General features: G+C 47.3%; 1 pseudogene; it reads right to left on the bottom strand.

Annotated features, from left to right (window-relative positions):
* Positions 1 to 17,215: 17,215 nt before the first annotated feature.
* On the bottom strand, positions 17,216 to 18,985 carry LOC137467875 (zinc finger protein 551-like; annotated as a pseudogene).

Raw genomic sequence — 18,985 nt, 5'->3', positions numbered from 1 at the left:
TTTAGATAGGTTTGGGCTGAACGATCTGAAAAAGCTCCCATAAGCACAGAGCTCCTTACTGTCTGTGTGTTTGAGAAGGCTGAAGAGCTCTGTTTATTGCCACAAAGGGCCTGGAATAAATTATGTTTAGTAAATTGGCCCCAGGTTTTCTTGTTTCAGACAGTAGCTTCGGAGCAATCTGTTTTATAGGCTCCACTAGATGTGACCAATTGCGGGGAGGTGACACCTCGTTTCGGGACGTGCCATGGCACATGTGCCAGTCAGGTCTGGCCCCTCTCTCTGTCAGGATGGCAACCCACCCGCAGCTCCACTTTCTGTCTTCTGGCAGCGTTACCCACAGCCCGGTCCCAATTTATGGGCCCTGCTGGGAGGTCCAAGCAGGATGGAGCCAGGCTGCTCAGCCCCTCTCAGCCTTGTGCCTCCCGCCCCTACATGGGGCAAATAAAAGCTCCTTTATTCCGCTGGAAATGCCCCCGTTTCAGCGAGGTGTGTGCATGGCTTCCTTCCCTGGTCGATCTTGCAGGTGATAATTGACACAGTGCAGTGCTATTTCCTAGCTGAAGCCAAGGTGGGGAAGCAGCTTTAGCCTCGGCATTTTTCTTTTCAGACTCTTTTTCCTCATTTATTTTGGATCTGTTCATGGTGAGGAAGTTTTAGAAGGTGTTGGTCCTTAGCTCAAGTATCAAAGAACTGAACAAACCAGTAATTTTTCCTTCTCTGACCAAATTCTTCTTACTTTTGAGGGGAGGAAGGAACGGGGTAGTAGAATTTGCTTTTAGGATTCATGTTTTATTTCTGCTCATGGGACTGTTTGCTTCTGATCAGTGTGACTGTGGGTCTTTTCAGCACAGGACACTGATTGACATTGCTTATGTTACAGAGAGGAAGGATATTTCCTGAAGATTAATGGCAAGTTAGTTGGCCTGAAGTTCATTAACTTGAGCTAGACTGTTGGAAGGACTCTGTGTGGAAGCTGGAATTGTATTAGAGGATCATCATAAACTAAAAATATATGTGACAATCTGGCCAGATTGCAATGAATCTAAAGACAGGGTTGGCTCGAGCCCACAGAGCAGCTGCCTCCAGTGTAAACTAACCAACCGCCTTGTGAAGGCAAATGGCTTTTCAGAGACATTATTCAAATAAAAGGGAAAAGAGGAAAAAAAAACAACCAAAAAAACCTGAAGGTTCCCATTAGCAAAAAATGCCTAAATGAAAAAGTGAGGTTGTGAGCTATGGCCAAAGGCCTGAGTTTGGTGCTGATTCTCAATCAATTCAGCAAATGACAGTGCATCGACAAAACTGGTTTTTTAGTCAAATTTAGTCTTGATTCTTCACAGTAATTTGCCTCAAGAAAATGAACCCCAAATCCTTTGGTGAATTCCCTGTTGTCTGAGGCCCAGACCTTCAGGCCATGACGTCTCAACATGCTTGCAGTGAGACTGGCTCCCACTTAATTGCTTCTTTTTGAAGTATGGTTTGTCACTATCATCCTGCTGAAGATGGACAGGGCTGGTGTCTCACCTTCATATATTCTTCCCCCTCCTCCCCTCCCCCTCTGTTCCCCTTCTTCCCCCTAAATAGATTTTTAAAGGCAGTTTAACCCTACGATAGTCCAATCCACATCAGTCTTTTGTGGTGCACCCTCAAATAGATGTGTTGGCACAGAAGAAGTAAGGGCCTTCTCTTCAGATCTCATTCTGTAATAAAGGGAAGGGAAAGATGAAACAGGCATTTCATGTTTGTCTGTTTTCTCGCCATGTCATCTCATGAACATGCACTCCCCTTGGCCAAGAGTAATACATTCAGACACTGAATGTCAGTGTTGAAGAGGGGACTGAGAAGAATGAAGCTCAGTGTTCCGCAATAGGAGCTACGCTTTGGGCATTTTACAAATTATTTCCCTCTTTCTCTTTCACCATCGTGCTCTTCTTGCACACTTCTTTGTCTTTTACTATTAACAGAAGTTCTGGAGGCTCAGAAAGCCCAAGTTTCATCTGAGAGAGATTTCCTCTGCTGGAGAAAACTGTTTCCATGCTTTCATGCCATGGTTCTGGGTGCTGCTGTAGCTCAGAGTTGCCTGACCCAGGGCTGCAGGAGCTCAAATGCTAGACCAGGGGCCACGAGCTGTGCTGCATCCCTCATGGGCTTGTAAGGAGCCTCTCCTTCGATGTCTGTGCAAGTGCTGGCTGACGTGGGCGCTAGGATTGCTCTTTTAATCAGGCAGTTCCAGTACCTTTCAGAAAATAATTTTCATGGCAAGTCATGAGCCATTAATCTCTCGACTAAGCATAACATTTCTTTACTCCTTGGTTTTACAGCATTACTCAAACACTGATATTTTTAATTTCACCAGCTGTCTCCCTTGACCTCTAGCATCATGCACTTGCAGGAGGAAGGATCTGGTCTTACAAGTATTTTCATACTCTGATCTCTGTGATTTATTAACCATCAAGTTTTGCCTTCAGAACTCAAGACACCATTTAAAATAATTTCTTGTGCAAAAGTGGAGTTATTGGGCAAAAGAGATCCTTGATAGCTGGGTACAAAGGACACCAGGATTGCTGTTGCTGTTTTCTTTTCAACTACTGTGCTGTGTGACCTTGAGGAAATAGGTTCACTGCAGCTTTATGGTTCTGTTTTTGCATAGGGAAAATAAGGACAGGGATAATTGCTTTCATTTGTAAAACACTTCAAGATTTATGGACTATGAATGACACTTATTAAGTGAAAAGTGCTGCAAAGCTGGCTTAGTTGCACACTGTGCTAACAAAATCTCATATCAGCCTATTGACCCCAGCCTGAAACACTCATTAAAGTTTGTAGGACGTTTTGGTGGATGAGTTGCAGTTATTCTGCTGGAAATATCATACTGAAAGCACTTTTAAATCCATCATCTGCACTGACTTTTTTTCTATTAAAACTAAACACAACTGCTTGTTCTACCCAATTTTCTTAGTTTATTCATGAAAGTTTTGATGGGTATGTACTCATTGTTAACGCTGCTTGTACCCCCATGGCATCTGAGACCTTACAGTTCATTCCAGTCATAGCATAAACATAAAATAGCTTTAGTACTGAGATAAAAAGTTATAAAACATTAAGACATCCAGTCAACTGGTATGAACTAACAAGTTGCGTGGTCACTTTTGAATGGCAAATATTCTTTGTGTGGATACTGTATTAATTTAATTTGTGCTTGAACTTTAGCTATGCTAGACACTGGTGTTGAAAAGTTTACATATTTTTCCAATGTCAAAATGTGTAAATTTAGTATTAAAGAAACAAAGCATTTTTACTTGTACTGGAGAAAAAAAATCCTTTTGTAGCAAAGAAATTAAATGAGCTGCTCTTTAAAGGTAGGTCTGGCTTGCTTACAGAATTATTATTTATGCAGTAATGCAGGTCTACAGATGTTTTCCTTTTTTTCTTCCAGATAAAACTTGGGTTGTTTGAAAAGTGGGGAGATAGTGCAAAAGAAGATGCAGAAGAAGAGAGAAGAATGAGAACTTTGCAAGTGCCACATGCCTGCAGCCTGCTGTCTTTAGTGATGCTGTTCCTTCCAGTCACTGGAATGTCAAAACAAAATATCCTAAGACTGAAGCTTTCCTATAAAGGTAAACTTTTCAGTGTTTTTTTCTGATTCTGCTGCTTTTGTTTTGATGTGATGTTGCCAGCAGTTCATTTGTATTACTTACCAGGAAAACAAATCAGACATACAAAATAGAAGCCTTAAAGATGGATGAATTCTGCCTAGGGACGGTATTAAATTCTGTTTTTTTTTTTGTTTTGTCGTGTAGAGGCACATGTTTCTGAAATACAGCTGTCTTTTTAAACTATTATTTCTGTTTGCTCCAAGAGGATGTTAACAGACTACATAAATTAGAGGGGAGTTATACTTGAAACACTCCGAGCTGCATTGGAGATATTTCCATGTGGCTGGTGGGGATGATGTGAGACATGGAGGACATTCACATCTTCCTAGAGCATCAGAGAAGGTTGAGAGCGCTGCCTCAAGTGTTTCAAGGGGCCTGACATTTATTTTTGTAATTCTTTTTCTATCACTACGTTGGTATGTTAAACTCCACATATGTGGTTTTCTTTCTCCTTGCCTCTTTGGATCACCAAATCGTGTTTCTCTGTGGAATTTCTTAGTCTTGTGTGTAGTTCTTGTTGGGAATGGTATCTGAGGAGTTTCAACACAGACACATTTATGTATTAATGGACATTTTTTTAAAGGAGATAGATTTCATGTTGCTTTGAATGTAGATTACACCTCCACAGGCACAGAGATGTGACACTGATGCTGTCTTCTTCAGCTAAAACAAATGCTCTCCAGTTAGTTACGTTTCATCTATGTCAGCACCCTGCCCTTACGGGAGCTATTTCTGCTCTGTTTTTCAAACTTATGTCTTCCTATGCATGGCAGAATTGCACTCAGGATGGTGTGATGGGACAGGCTGTAAACCCTTCATCGGGGCTTATGATACGTTTGTCATGAGTTTAACACCCAGAGGAATTTATTGAGTAAGCAGAATGACATGCTATTTATTTACAAGCTTCTCTTTTGCTAGATTTGCATGCCACTGTGCATGCTATTCCACTGTTTAGAGATGTGTTTGGATGTGTTTGTGTGAGAGAGACGGAGGAAGCAAGATCAAGGCATCTTGACAACATTTTTATAAATTCAGGAAACAGTTGCACTCACTGAAGCCAATGAATACAGAAACTGAAAACCTGACATGCGTTATGGAAGTTAGCAGTAAAACCCTCCTAACATACAGCCAGCCTTCTCACAGCTAGGCCTTTTGAGATAATTCCCAAAAGCAGCATATACCATATGGCAATGGCATTTATTGTGGATTTGACACTCACGATTAGTGAATTCCTCTCAACTTCAAAAGCAGATAGCCTTTGGCAAAATCCTGATGGATGCATTTGGCAGGTAGAGAGGGGGAGAAAAAAAATTGTTGCGGTCAACACAGGAAAAAAAGAAATGTCTGAAATCTTAGTTTAGAATAGTGGCAGAGACCTGCTGGGAGTGGTTGGGAAAATGCCTGAGCTCGTTCAAAAAGACAATGAGCAGATGATTAATATTTAGGCCCTGACCCAAACTTTTATTAGCAACTTTATAAACCTTTCAGTTTGGCTTGAGGGATACTGTTTCCTGTCCAAACTTATCCACCTCTATCCCTGTGGGGGGGCAAATCAACAACAGATACAGATGCAAAATAGCACATAAATTTTAATTTGGAGAGCTGTGATGGAACTGAAAAGCCAGAAGAAAGAGAATTACGAGAATTTATTGTGCCTTGTCTTACTTTTCTTGGGGGGGTGGAAGGTGTGTATTTTTCCACATGGATCAAGAAAAAATTCATTGCAGTTTTTCACACTTAGGTATTGTAAATGATACCAGTATGGCTTATCATAATTAAACCATATTTTTGTTGTTGATATCAGGATGTCAGATGTACTGAATATTTAATAAAGTTGTCAGAATTAAGTCCATCTTGCTTCCCCCAAGTGTTTCAGACAAAATAATTCCAAGGTTTCTGTAAGATGTATGAGAAATGAGCTGTCTTGCCAGTTCTCATAAGATTGTTAGTCATGTCACTGACAAGTCCTGGCATCTCTGTTCTTTGGAATTATGACTTGAAATATCATGAGGAGGAGAATACAAAGTTCTTTCCCTTCTTTGTGGGAAACAGACGAAAATTGGCAACATCAGGCAGTTCCGGAAAGCTGGTCACATGTGTGTGTTTGAAGGGAAGTTTTCATTCTCTTCCAGGTGCAGCGTGTTTATGGCATAGGTCCATCTTCCCAGAGGAGCTGAGCATTTGCTGGGGCAGGAGAGCTGAAAGTAAGCAAGATTTTGCTCCACAGTTACTGAATCTCCCAGCTGCATCAGTCAATGGTGGATGGGGAAGAGGGAGAGGGTGGGGTAGTTAAAGATGTGTCTGTAACTGCAGGAGTGCTTCAAGAACCCACAGCATGTCACAGCTCCTTTGTGTTCAGACAGCAATTAAAATTTTAGACCTTCTCTTAATGGCAGTTACAGGTTTTCATCTTCCCTGGGTTTTCATCTTCAGAAGTGGGAATCTGTGCTGGAAATGTTAAGATATTCCAGCGAGTCATGTGGGGATCAATGCAGTACAATGCATTTCTTTTATTGCATGCCCTACTCTAAAAATGTGTTCTAAAAAATTGTGCATGTATAAAATTAAAGCTACACACAACTCAATTGAAATGTGTTGTAATACAGAATCAAAGTCATATATTCTCCACCTCTGTTAATATAATACACTATGTCTTTAATCACATATCCTTTATTACCACATTTTCCCTGATCCATTAGTTGAAAAATTTTCTTCTTCACTTATACTTAACTTTTAGATACTGATTCATGTCATTACTATCCCAGAAATTGTCACTGCTTGCTCTTGTGATGTTTTTAGGGTGCTCGCTCTGCATAGACATTACTTAATCTATGCATCTTAGATACTTCTACAAGTTTGAGGTGCTTCTATTTTTATGTTATAGCTTTAATATGCGGAGGAGCTAACAAACTGTCTTCTAATAGAAGATTGACATCTTTAGAAAACCAGGGGATGAATTATTCCTGATTTTCATACTCTTTGTCTAGCTCTGCTTTCAGTCTAGGAGAAACTGTGTGTATTTATCATTCATTTTCGTGCACCTGGACATAGCCTGTGACCTTCATCCAAACTGCAGAACTCCTTAAGCACAGAAGTGACATTCAGCTTCCCTAAGAAGTGCATCCTCCTTGTCTGCTGCATCATTTAACGTGCTCATTCCAACGTCTAGAGCAGATGCAGAAGGTTTTCATATACCAGTCTCATTCATTAATGTCATTTTCAGGACAGCATCAGTTTTGTTAATAAAGAATGGAAGAGTCTGTGTCCTAATTCATGTATGTTTAATTCATACAGTGTAGACAGTCGTGTCTCTATCTTCTGAGTAATAATATTTTTTAATTAATTGAGAGGTACTTCCATACATATTTTCTGAGTGTATCTCTAGGTTCTACTTTATAGGGGAAAGTAGACTATAGCCAAACGAGAAGATTGATTGCCGTCTCAGGAAAAAAACCCAAAAATCAAATATTTTTCACTTTGTGGCTATCCTAAAATTTCCCTGCAGAAATGCAGATTCCTAACTGCAAATGTAACCCTATTGATTTGATTTACTTTGCTGATTTTCATGGACATCTTAGTTAGTGTAGTCTTTTTTTCTCAGTGAATGCAGTTATTTTACAGAAATGTGCACCCTGGTTTATTGACTGAGGGAGATGCCCCAGCCCAGATTTGGATGTTGTCCCCAGTGACATCCACAAACATATATCATTCCCATGTGGGAATGTGGCCACGCCCCAGAGCAAGCCATGCTTGCTGTGAGCAGTGGTGACTTGGTCACAGAACCAGGAATCCTCCACTGTGACACAGTACATAGGAAAAAGCACAACTGAAGGTAACCTTTGGCTTTTAAAAGAGGATTTACTTAGCACTGTTAAAAACAACTATGGTAGTAATATCAATCTAATCAACAAGAGCATTATTCTCAGCTGATTTGTTTTTCTCCACATTGAATGAGCTAAGATGCAGTCTCACTCCCACTGAAGTCATGGCAAGTGTTTGGCTACTGAAGTAAATTGAAGCAAGATCAAATTCACACTCCTCACATTCTTTCTTCATCTTGCATAAGTAAACTGAAGACAGGCAGTTCTTTCTCCTCTGCTGAAGGATGACAGTGCTAAATCATCAGCTCCACATGGAAATTAGCCACGTTTAAAGCATTGTTTAGTTTCATGCAGTGTTTTGCACACAGGATTTTCTTTCCCCTAAGAGTGATCCATTCTTTTACCATGGTGAAAAAGCAAACAGAGAACATTCTGGTGCCAGGAATTCTTTTGAAAATTTGACTGGATGAGTACACTTGCTTAAAGTTCAGAAATGGTCCTTTGAACATGCTACTTTACAATGTCATGCATTCTGTTCTCTATTGTTTTTGCTTTAAACCTGTTTCATTTTATAACTGATGAGATGCTTGACTGTTCCATCAGAGCAGTTAGTTTGTTCAGTTTCAGTACAGCTGGCTTATCTCCATGTCACGCATCATTTAATTATCCATACAAAACATAGTTAAAACTATGTACAGCTCCTTGAGCCTCACTTAAACTGTCTGTGACACTGCAGTAATCCCAGTTCCCTGACGGGGTGTTGCACAACTATGACTGGTTGGAATGTACTAAACTGGTGATGTAGAAGAGAACCTAGAAATGAGTTTGCATTTTGCAGCTGTGCTTGCTCTGCTGGAAGAGGAAGCAAAACCAGACAAAGCCCTGCTCCTGTGGTAGTATCCGCAGCTGTAAATCTGAATGCTTATGAAAATCAAGGAAAGTGTGTTGAGTGAAGAAATGATGTTTTCCTCTTGCTTGTTATTTAATTATTTTTGGTGGTTTGTTATTTCTCAGAAAAATCTATCTCAGATTCCTTTGCAGAAAAACATGAAGTGTTTATGTGAGAGTGAAGATACTACTACTGGAAGATTGTATAGTTACGCAAAAGAATTTGCCTGTTTTGTCTCAAAAATGCTTTCTGGAGGCAGTAATCATTGAGACTTATAATATACCCGAGACTGATGATGGATGGGCACTGCTGTCCATGCAAGGAAAGGCTCTTGTATGTGCATAAACTAAATATAAATGTGAAGGCATTTATAAATAGAAAAAACAGCAAATTTCTTACAGACTTTTTTTTTCTTTTTTTAAGCTAGTGAACTTGAAGGTCAGATCCAACTATATGTTGCATTTTCTGTCATATAATTATCATATATATAATGTCCCGGAGAGCAGCTTCCAGTCACTGACATCAACAGTTTACATAGCAGATGAACTAAGAATAACCTGGGAGAACTGACCCATATCAACCTCTTAAGTGTAAACTGTAGCTCACAACAGTTTTTGTGTTTTCATAGTCACAGAAGGGCCTCAATTGGGTAAAGGAAGAATTGTGTTCAAAAAACACAGAACTATTCTGCTGAGTGTTCACTTTATTAAATCTTGGAAAATGAGAGGAAACAAATCTGGAAGAGTGATACTTGGCAAATAATTTTTGCTCCCTTGTAAAAAGAAGGAAGGGACAACATCAAAAACAGCTTCCCTAGAAGAATGCGGGGAAGATACATGATAAGTGGCATCAGCTCGGAAGAGAGTTTAAAACTCTTTATTGGAATACTTTTGCTAATGACATCTGTTAAGCAAATCCAATTCAGAGCAGTTTTAGCCATCCCAACATTATTCTGCTACACACCAATGGGCGAGCGTGATCAGCCTGACGTCAGTGTCTGTCTAGCAGTGGCCATCTGTGGTCACGATGCAGGTACTCAAGTCACATCCTGCTTCCCTTTCCTCCCTCCCCATTTCTGCAGTTCCATTTAGAGATGAGTTCCCCAAAGAAAGGTCGAGGAGTATAATCTCTCCTGTACTCACAGTCCTTTGGAGATAAATACACAAAGAGATGGCAGAAAGAGACAGAAGTTCCTTTATCAGTCAAAGAGATTGGCTAACATTGTTTAAGGGAGACAATTTTGAAGATGGTGGGAGTGACAGAGGTACATCTTTGCACAAATTTGAAAACACAGACATTCTGCTTTCTGAACAAAATCCTGGCTATACCAGAATTTTGCACGGTGTTGAACCACAGAGTTTGAGAGCTAAGAGGTTATTGAAGGCATCAAAATTTTGTAATTAAAATATTTGGCCTTTTTAGGATGGTATTAACTCTTCCTGTGCATCATCCAAGCAACCTAGATTTCTTTCAGAAATCTGTAACAGAGCATTAGCTTACATGACATCCTACCCCAAAGTAATAAGTATAAATACTACTAATAAAAAATGTCCCCCACCAGTATTAAATAAAAGCCTGCACTTGTACACTGAGAACATCCCTGGGTCGTGTCACCCAGATTTGAATTTGACAAGGGTTGTGTGTGAGGGTGCTTGTGCCTGCTCTGTCAAGGGAAGCTCTGGTGTTCCCAGGTTCCCGAGTGATGGATCTGCACTTGGTGTCTGTTGGGGCTCGGGGTGCCCAGGGCCACGATGAGTTCCCTGACCGGACTGGGGACGGCGGGCGGGGCTGGCCTGTGCCGCGCTCTGGGTTCTGGGACATCGCAGGCGCCGTGTCACAATGGGGGCAGCTAGAAAAGGCCCCAGCGGGTGCCGCTGCCCCAGTAGAGCCTGGGCAAGCGGTGAGTGCACAGCAGTGAGGAGACGGGGCTGGGGGCTGGAGGAGGGCTGGGGGAGAAGCGCCGGTACCTGGGGCTGCCCCCGCATCCAGGGCCCAGCCCCGGCGGGAGCGCCTCGCTGAGGGCGCGCTGCTTGCTGGGGCAGCGGTGCGGGCCTTGCCAGCTGCCGGGGGCCCTCTCCTTCCTGCCGCCACATCCCTGCTGCTCCTGCCCCTCATTGTCCGTCTCCATTCCGGCCCCACTGAACCCCTTCTGTGTGTCCTCCTGCAGACCATGGCTTTACTGTCACTGCTCTTCATGCTCGTGCAAAGCCTGATCCAGTACCCCCAGCCGGCTGGGGATGGGCTGGATGAGGCCACGCACCAGCGAATGAAGGAGCGTCAGGAGCTGCTGGACCGTGAGATGGCTCAGCTGCTGCAGGAGCTGGAGCGGGGGCCCCTGGAGCAGCAGGACGAGGGCTGGGGAGCCGTGCTCTTTGGTGCCCTGCAGCAGTGGCCGTTCTGGGTTCTTGCTGGCGTCCTGCTCTTCTTGGGCCTGTGGTTTAGCTGCAGGAGAAGGAGCTGTGACACCAGCAGCAGCAGCAAGGACCAGAGCTCCTGCAAGACCTTGGGAGATGAGAAAGGAACAGAACAGAAAGAAAACAGCACTGATCCAGAGGAAGGTGGAGAAAACACTGACGTGACTGTGGAGGCAGATGACAGCAGCACTGAAAATGACAGAGGAGGCAGTCCTGTGGCTGTAGATGAAGGAGACAGTGATGATGCCATTGAAGGCAATGATGATGTGAAGGTGAAGGAAGACAGCGATGTTCACAGAGACAATGGACATGATTTAAAGAAAGATGAGGGACGGAGTGATGGGGATGTGCCAGGAGACAGTCGTGGTGACGAAAATGAAGAAGAACCTGGCCATGTTGTTGGAAATAAAGAAGACCTAGATGAAGCAAATGAAGGAGAACACAAGGATGTGCGGGTGGAGCAAGACAAGGACACTGGAAAGGAAGAAGAAGGAGATGGAAATGAAGAAAAAAACAATAGTGTGACTATAAAGGTGGGCGACAACAATGACATAAATGAAGGTGAAGACAACATAGATGGACAGGAAAAATACATGGATGTGAAAGTGCAGGAAAGCAGTGATGCCAGTGAACAGAGAAGCAGAGATGTGACTGAGCAGGAAGATAGCAGTAAATGCGGGAATGAAAGTGCCCTTAATGGTTTTGCTGGACCTGAGAAAGAAAATAAGGATGTTACAGAAGAAGATGGCAATGATAGAAACAAGGTTGAAGAACAGGGTGATGTGAACGTGGAGGGAAACAAGAACAAGGATAGAAAAGAAGACAAACAAGGTAACGTGGCTGCCAGTGAAAAAGTTGGCAGTGATGGTGGCAAGGAAGAGAGCGGCAATGGTGGACCCGAAGACAGAGAAGACACTCAGGATGCTGGGAATGAGCAAGGCATCCTTTTAGTGGATGGCATACAGTGGCCTGTGGAGGACCTGGAGAGAGGTTGCTCAGTGGTAGCTGAGCTGATGGAGAGCTTCACGCGTGTCTTTGTGGACAGCGTGAGCAATAGCTTCTACCCGGTGCCTCAAGAAGCCATCGGGGTGGGCAGTGCCTTTGAGGGCTGGAGTCCCCGTGGGTGGGATGGTGTGTACCACGTGCTGGTCCCACTGAATCCTCCGCCAGGGCACGTCTTCCACCTAGAGCTGAACAGTGCAGGGCAGATGGCAACAAGGACCTTCAGCGTCCGTGTGGAGCTTGCGTGCTTGTGCGAGAGGGAGCGGCTGGGCGAGAAGCTGTTGTGCTTCCTGCACCACTCGCAGGAGGAGCTGTGGCGGGAGCAGAAGCGCAGCCTCCTAGAGACACTCTGCACCGGCTCCTACCTGGATGTGGAGAAAACCTCCCGCTGGTTCTACCAGTTGGTGAGATGCTCGTGGCTGCACGTGCCTCAGTCATACTCATGGCACTTGGTGTTTCAGCCCTGCAGCCGGTCCTGCCAATTCCAGCTGAGCAAAGGCAAGAAGAGCCTGACGGTGGAGATGCTCTTTGGGGTGCGCCAAGGGGACTCTGACATCTTTGTGGTCAGCCATCCCACAGAGGCCCAGAAAGGCAACTCCAGCATCTTTGTGAGCAGTCAGCCCACCGAGGCAGACATAATCACAAGCACAGCGTGGCCTGAGACATATGCTGTGGCAGAGGCAAAATTCTTGCAGCACATCGCCAGGCAGATGCCGTGCCAGAGCTTGCACCTGAAATGCCTGCAGGTCTTCACCTGCATCCTGAGGGGCACAGGTTTTTCCAGCTCTACCTGGAAGACTGTGGTCATGCACGTGCTGACCACCGTACCGCTGTCCCGGTGGCACAGGAGGGAATTTGCACAGCGGCTGTGGGACGTCATGGCGTACCTGCGCCGCTGCCTGCACTTGAAACACCTGGACCACTTTGTGCTAGGCAACGGGAGGCTTCCTGCAGAGATCAACTTGCCGCCAGCAATGCGAAGGCTTCAGCCACTCAACCTCTTTGAGCACCTGGCCCGAGATCCTGCTGCCCACCTAGAGGCACTGAAAGCTTATGGTCGGCTGCGATTTCGCCTCCGGACGCTGCTCTCCAGCCACTGAGAGGAGTTCCCTGCACAGAGCTGTGCTGGGGGGGTCACACCCGATGGCAGCCACGTGAACGCTGCGTAATTGTTGCATTTGTCACTGGCAATCCTGAAGCTGCTTTCCTGCTCCTGCGGAAGGAAGATGCTGCAGCACATGGATTCGTTATGCAGACACATCTCTGAGTGGCCTTGCCCTTCACCTTCCAGTTACGACGGTGCTGTTGCCAAAGTCTATGAGGCAGAAACTGGCTCCACCTGCACATCCTCACAGAAGAACAGTGAAGTTGATGGAGGTTGCTTGAAATATCTCGAAGACAGCAACCTAGTCTGTTAGGGACTTAATGTAGTCATTTAATGAGCTGTAGCTTTAATTAGACTAGTTTCTTAGCATTCCTTCCAGATGCCCTTTAGTCTTGTCAGTGTATAACTATTCTGCAAAGTTACCCTTAGTGTAGAGAAATACCCTACTGTAGTTGCTTGTCTGCTTTTAAATAATACTTGAATATCTATGTTTGAGAAATTAATAAAAGAAAATAAGTTTCTCAAATTGCCTGAAATGTGTCATTCTTTGCATTTAACCCTCTGTATTTAAAGAATGTCCTTCCTATACCCCTATCTGAAATAAAAACTTTTTGCAAACAGAGATGTTGGATATATGAAGTGTGCTGTCTCTCAAGCATTTCCATAGAAACGCTTGAAGCTTGAAGTGAAAATGCCCTGAAGTGCCTGAAATTTTGCAGCAGAGTACTCCTGAATTTTTAGGAATATTTGGAAAAGTTTTCTTCACACAGTCACTTTTATACGCTCCTGGGGAACAATTCAGTCCGAAGAGTTGAAGTCAGAGAAGTCCCAAACTGCAAAACATGTGGTTCAATACATCTTTTTTGTTTTTCTCTTTTTTCTATTCCTGGTTATCTGTGTCCTTTCGGAGAGGCCCTGCTGGTCTATTAATATAACCTTTTCCACCAGGCCTATATAATATTGTCTAGCAGTGAGAGCTACTTTCCATGCACAGCTTTATCCATGGTGAGTTGCAGCTAAACAAAACATGATCTACTTCTTGCCATACATAGTAGAGATTCATGGTAATTTGGAAGCATTTATTCTCTTTGCCTTTGTACCAACACATCAAAGAACAAACAGTGACATTGCAGGGTGACATATCAGTCTTCTGTGAAATCACAGAGCAGCTGTCTGACATCACAGGGCGACATCTCAGAGGTGTCTCTGTGACCTCACAGGGGCTGTGTGACATCACAGGAGGTTGTATGACATCGCAGGGGCTGTGTGACATCACAGGAGCTGTGTGACATCATAGGAGCTGTGTGACATCACAGGGGCCGTGTGAGGTCACTGGGGAGGTGACTCTGCCCCAGCCCCCCCTCCCAGTTCCCCCAGAGAAGTCCAACGCTGCTCGTGCACAGTGGGGTCCCCTGTCCCCCCAGGTCCCCCCGCCCCCGGCGCCGCAGCCTCCCCCAGAGGATGTTCCACGAGATCGACCCCAGAGCCTGACACAGGGCCATGGGGGGCGGGACAGGGGACAGGGACCCCCCGGCAGCGTCCCCGTGTCCCCCAGGGCCAGAGCCTGGCCCAGGGCTCCTTCACCCTGTTACCAACGAGGGCTTGAGAGCGCTGAAAACATCCCCGGCAAGGGAGCAGCAAAAACCCGATTTAATATTGAGTAACAGCACCACAAAGTTCCTTGGCAAGAGTCACTCTGCTCCTGACTGGACACTTCCGGCACACCAAGGAAACAAAGCAACAACAAAACCAAACAGAATCCAGGCAATCAAACCAGAAATGAACCAAGAACTGTCCCTGTGTGAGTGTGAGACACAAGGAAATGAGGGCAAGGATAAAAGAAATACAGGCCCAAGAGCTTACAGAGCTCAAACTTAACAGGACTTAACTTCTACCTTAACCTTAACTTCCACCTTCAACTTCACAATTTAGCAAAAGAACAGCACTTTACAGTATTTAACCGAACTTATAACCTATGACTTTGCATTTTAACTGAGAAATAACATTTAACAATATTCAACTTGGCTTATATTTTAAACCTAACAACTTAGCAAAGAACAACTCTTAGCACAAATTAACTTAGCTTAGACCTTGTGATTTAACCTTACTGACAGGCCCGACTGGCTTAGCTATCCAAGGCACTCAGACCCCTCAGAGAGCAGCATTTCTGCCACATTTCCCGAGCACAGGCACTCCTGTGTGCACACAGACACAAAGAGTCAGTGCAAGCCACCTGTGAGAAATTCCCCTGAGGGCAGGGAAATGCTCCCTGCCGATGCTTTGGCATCTCCCCAGCAGGGGAAGGGTTGAGCCTGGAGGAGTGGGGGGATCGGCCCAGGCTCCCTCGTTGTTGGGGATCCCCGAGTGCAGCAAACGGGAGAGTTCCCGGCTCGGAGAGGCCCCACTCCGAGGGAGTCGCTGGCCCAGGAGAGCTCCAAGGGGCTCCTTTTGGAGCGCTGTCTGTAGGGCCCCAAGAGAGGGGCTTCAGTGCCAGCAATGTTTCATCCTGGCCGCACTTGGCATCCACAGCTTTCTTTGGCAGGGTGAGAACAGGGCTGTTGTGCCACCGAGGGAACAAAAACACTTCCCAGGGCTGCTCCTAAAGCAGCCAGGAGCTGGTTGGGCAGCAGCAGTGCCTGGAGCAGACAGTGTTTGTGATGAGCTCCAAGGAGCTGAGCCCAGGGGCTGTTGGCCAAGGCCGAGGCCCAGCGAGCATTTCTCAGCTGGCAGGGCGGCTGGAGAAGGTGGAGGCGGGGGAATAATTCACGTCCTCAGTGTGCTCCCAGTCGCTCCCAGTATTTCCATGTCCGTGCCCCAAGTGCTGCTCCCAGCCCTGATCCGTGGGGATGGGAATGTCCCGCTCCCTTGCCGGGGCAGGGTCACACCTGAGCCAGGTGTGCAGGGCAGGCCCTTGCCCTGACCCCCAGCACTGTCCCAGCTGCAGGATCTGCTTCCCACCGGCTTCTTCCTCCTGCGGCCCCGAGCCCAGCTTGGTGCTGAACAAAAGGGCTGGGCCGGGGCCATCCCCCGGCGGAGGCTGCACACCCCCCTGCCCCCTCCCCAAATTCCCTCTGGGGGAGCAGGAGCTGGGGCTGGAGCTCTGTGGGGAGGAACAAGGGGGTGATAATGGGATGGGGGGTGTCACACACGCTCTGGGGGGACACACACAGCCCCGGGGACCCCCCCATATCTTCTGCAGAGCCAGGATGATGAACCCCAACATGGAGCCACTGACCTCTGGCAGTATCTTGGGGGGTGGGGTCTGGTGGCAGCTTTGGGAGTCTGGGGGAGTCACAACCACCCAAAAACACCCTCCCAGCCCCACAGCCACTCCCAGACTCCTCCAACCACCCCACAGCTCCCAGCCAGGACCCCCCACCACCAACTACTCCCTGCAAGATAAATGACCCCAAGAACCACCAAAACACGTTTCCATCTCCCCCAGGACCCACCCAAATTCTCTGCAAGACACACAGCCCTGTCAGGGACCCAAATCTCCCTCATAGACCCTGCCAAGCCCCCTCCCAGCACCACAAATGCCCACAGGATTGACAGAAGCCCTTCCCAATCCCCCCAGGAGCCCCTAAACTCCCACCTCCCATGGCACTGATCAGGAGAGGTTGGTGGACAGGAAAATTTACAGCCAAGATCAGCTCGGGCACTTCAGCAGTGATTTGGGCACTTTGGGGGAACATCCCGGATAGGGAGACCCAGGCCAGGGACTGGGACAGACAATTAGAATTCTTGGAGAACAGGCGGGCTCAGGTGGACACCTTTTGCCTGCACACCTATGAGATTGTGGACATGTCCCCTACCTTTGATAGCTTCAGAACACCCAAATCCTCCCTAATATTCTATTGAACCAACCCCAAATTCACCCCCAAATCCTGGTAAATGGTGCAGCTTTAGATCTCTTTGCTCAATTTCTTTATTTTCACCCCAGTTTTGGTTGTTTAGACAGGGTGAGGAAAGAAATTATTGAAATGGAAAAGACCTCCAAGATCATGCAACACTGCTTGATGCCACCAGAAGAAATAACTAGACAGAGTGGGTGAGATTTTTTGGCGTGTGAAGTCAAGAAATCGCTTCCTCCCAATGAATTTCCAGTTTAGATCAGAGTCCTGATGGATGTTCCTGCCTCTGTGTTCATCCAGGTGCCTATGGGGATCCAGGAGGACGAGGAGACCACCTTCCAGCTGTCTTCTCAGCAGGGATCACTGGGAATGTGGGTCACCAGGGCTCTGACCAAAGTGGGTCCTCCCATGGGGGATGGAGTTGGAGCAGGGCACGAAGCTCTTCCCACAGCTGAGGCATTTTCAGGGTTTCCCTTACCGGTGCCTCTGTTGGTGTTGGGTCAAGGTAGAGCTCCTGGAGAATCTCTTCCCACACTGGGGACACTCGCAGGGCCTCTCCCCAGTGTGGATGCGCCGGTGGGTGACGAGGTGGGACTTTTGTTTAAAGACCGTCCCACAGCTGGGGCAGCGGAAGGGCCTCTCCTCGTGTGAATCCGCTGATGTACAAGGAAATGGGAGCTGGTCAGAAACCTCTTCTGTCACTGGGCACACTCATAGGGCTGTTCCCCAGTGTGGATGATTTGGTGGATGATCAGCTGGGACTTTTGGCTGAAGGTCATCCCACATTCCCCACATTTGTATGGTCTTTCCCCAGTGTGGATCCTCTGGTGGCTGAACAAGGGGGACCTCTGGCTGAAGCTCTTCCCACATTCCCCACACTCATAGGGCTGTTCCCCAGTGTGGATCCTCTGGTGGCAGATCAAGTGGGATCTGCAGCTGAAGCTCATCCCACATTCCTCACATTCCTAGGGCCTCTCCCCAGTGTGGACGCGCTGGTGGGTGACGAGGTGGGACTTTTGTTTGAAGCCCTTCCCACAGTTAGGGCAGCAGAAAGGCCTCTCCTCCATGTGAATCTGCTGGTGCCTGAGGAGACTGGAGCTGGTCTGAAACCTCTTCTGACACTCGGGACACTCGTAGGGCCTCTCCCCAGTGTGCATGCCTTGGTGGGTGACGAGAGCAGAGCTGCAGCTGAAGCCCTTCCCACACTCCCCACACTCCTAGGGCCATTCCCCGGTGTGGATCATCTGGTGCTGGATCAGGTGGGAGCTCTGCCTGAAGCTCTTCCCACACTCCAAGCACTTGTAGGGCTTCTCCCCATGGTGAACCTGCTCATGGCCCACCAGCTCCGAGCTCTGGCTGAAGCTCTGTCCACCTTCCTGGCACAGGATGCCAGGACTTTGTGGGCTCCCGGGGTCCCTTCTCCCCTCCCTCTCTGCTTTGGGCTGCAGGGGCTCCAAGGAGTCCCCCCTGCCCCTCTCCAGGCTGTTGAGGGTCCCGCCAATGACGGCGCTCCTCCCTCTCTGGGCTCCCCATTTTGGGCTCCTGGGGGACACAGGGATCTGCTCCTCCAGGCTGCCTCTGCTGGCAGTCGCCACCGGGACCCCCCAGTGTTCCCCCAAGGGGCCTTTTCCGCTCAGCTTTGCAGTTCTTCATTCTCCAAACATCCCCCCCAAAAACCCAACCCAGGGATCCCCCAGGATATCTGGGCCGAGCTCCCCATCCCTGGTCACCCATGGGATGAGGGGGTGATGGTCCCAGGGGGGCTGCGAATTCAGGGAAGGCTCGACCTCATGATTCCTTTTTCTTTCCCTGATCCTCCTTTGTCCCTCCTCTTCCTCTTCATCCCATGCCTCCTCTTCCCTCCCTCCTCCTCCTCCCCCAGGAGCAGCGACACCCTCGGTGCCCCGTTCCCGCAGCCCTGGCAGCCCGCGGCAGGAGCGGGGATGGAGCCGGGACAGGTCGGGATGGGCAGCGCGGGGCTCTCGGCTGCTCCCACTCGCTGGGGGCGGGGGGAACCCGGCCCGGGCAAAAGGAGAGACAAACTGGGAAAACTGGGGGCTGCACATCCAAACTGGGCCTTGCTGGGGACCCTGACAGGAGACTGCCAGCCCTTGGGGCTCCTCTCGGGAGATCCGGGAGGGGGGAACGCAGAGAGGGCTGGGGGATCCCAGGAATGGCAGCACTGGGAGTGACTTTTTTATACTGGGATCGTACTGGGATCATACTGGGAGCAGCTGGGCCCAT

This window comes from Anomalospiza imberbis, unplaced genomic scaffold (assembly GCF_031753505.1).
Source record: "Anomalospiza imberbis isolate Cuckoo-Finch-1a 21T00152 unplaced genomic scaffold, ASM3175350v1 scaffold_83, whole genome shotgun sequence".
In the NCBI taxonomy this organism is placed as follows: Eukaryota; Metazoa; Chordata; class Aves; order Passeriformes; family Viduidae; genus Anomalospiza; species Anomalospiza imberbis.
The sequence above is the reverse complement of the archived record's forward strand: the minus strand, read 5'-3'. Positions and strand labels throughout refer to the sequence as shown.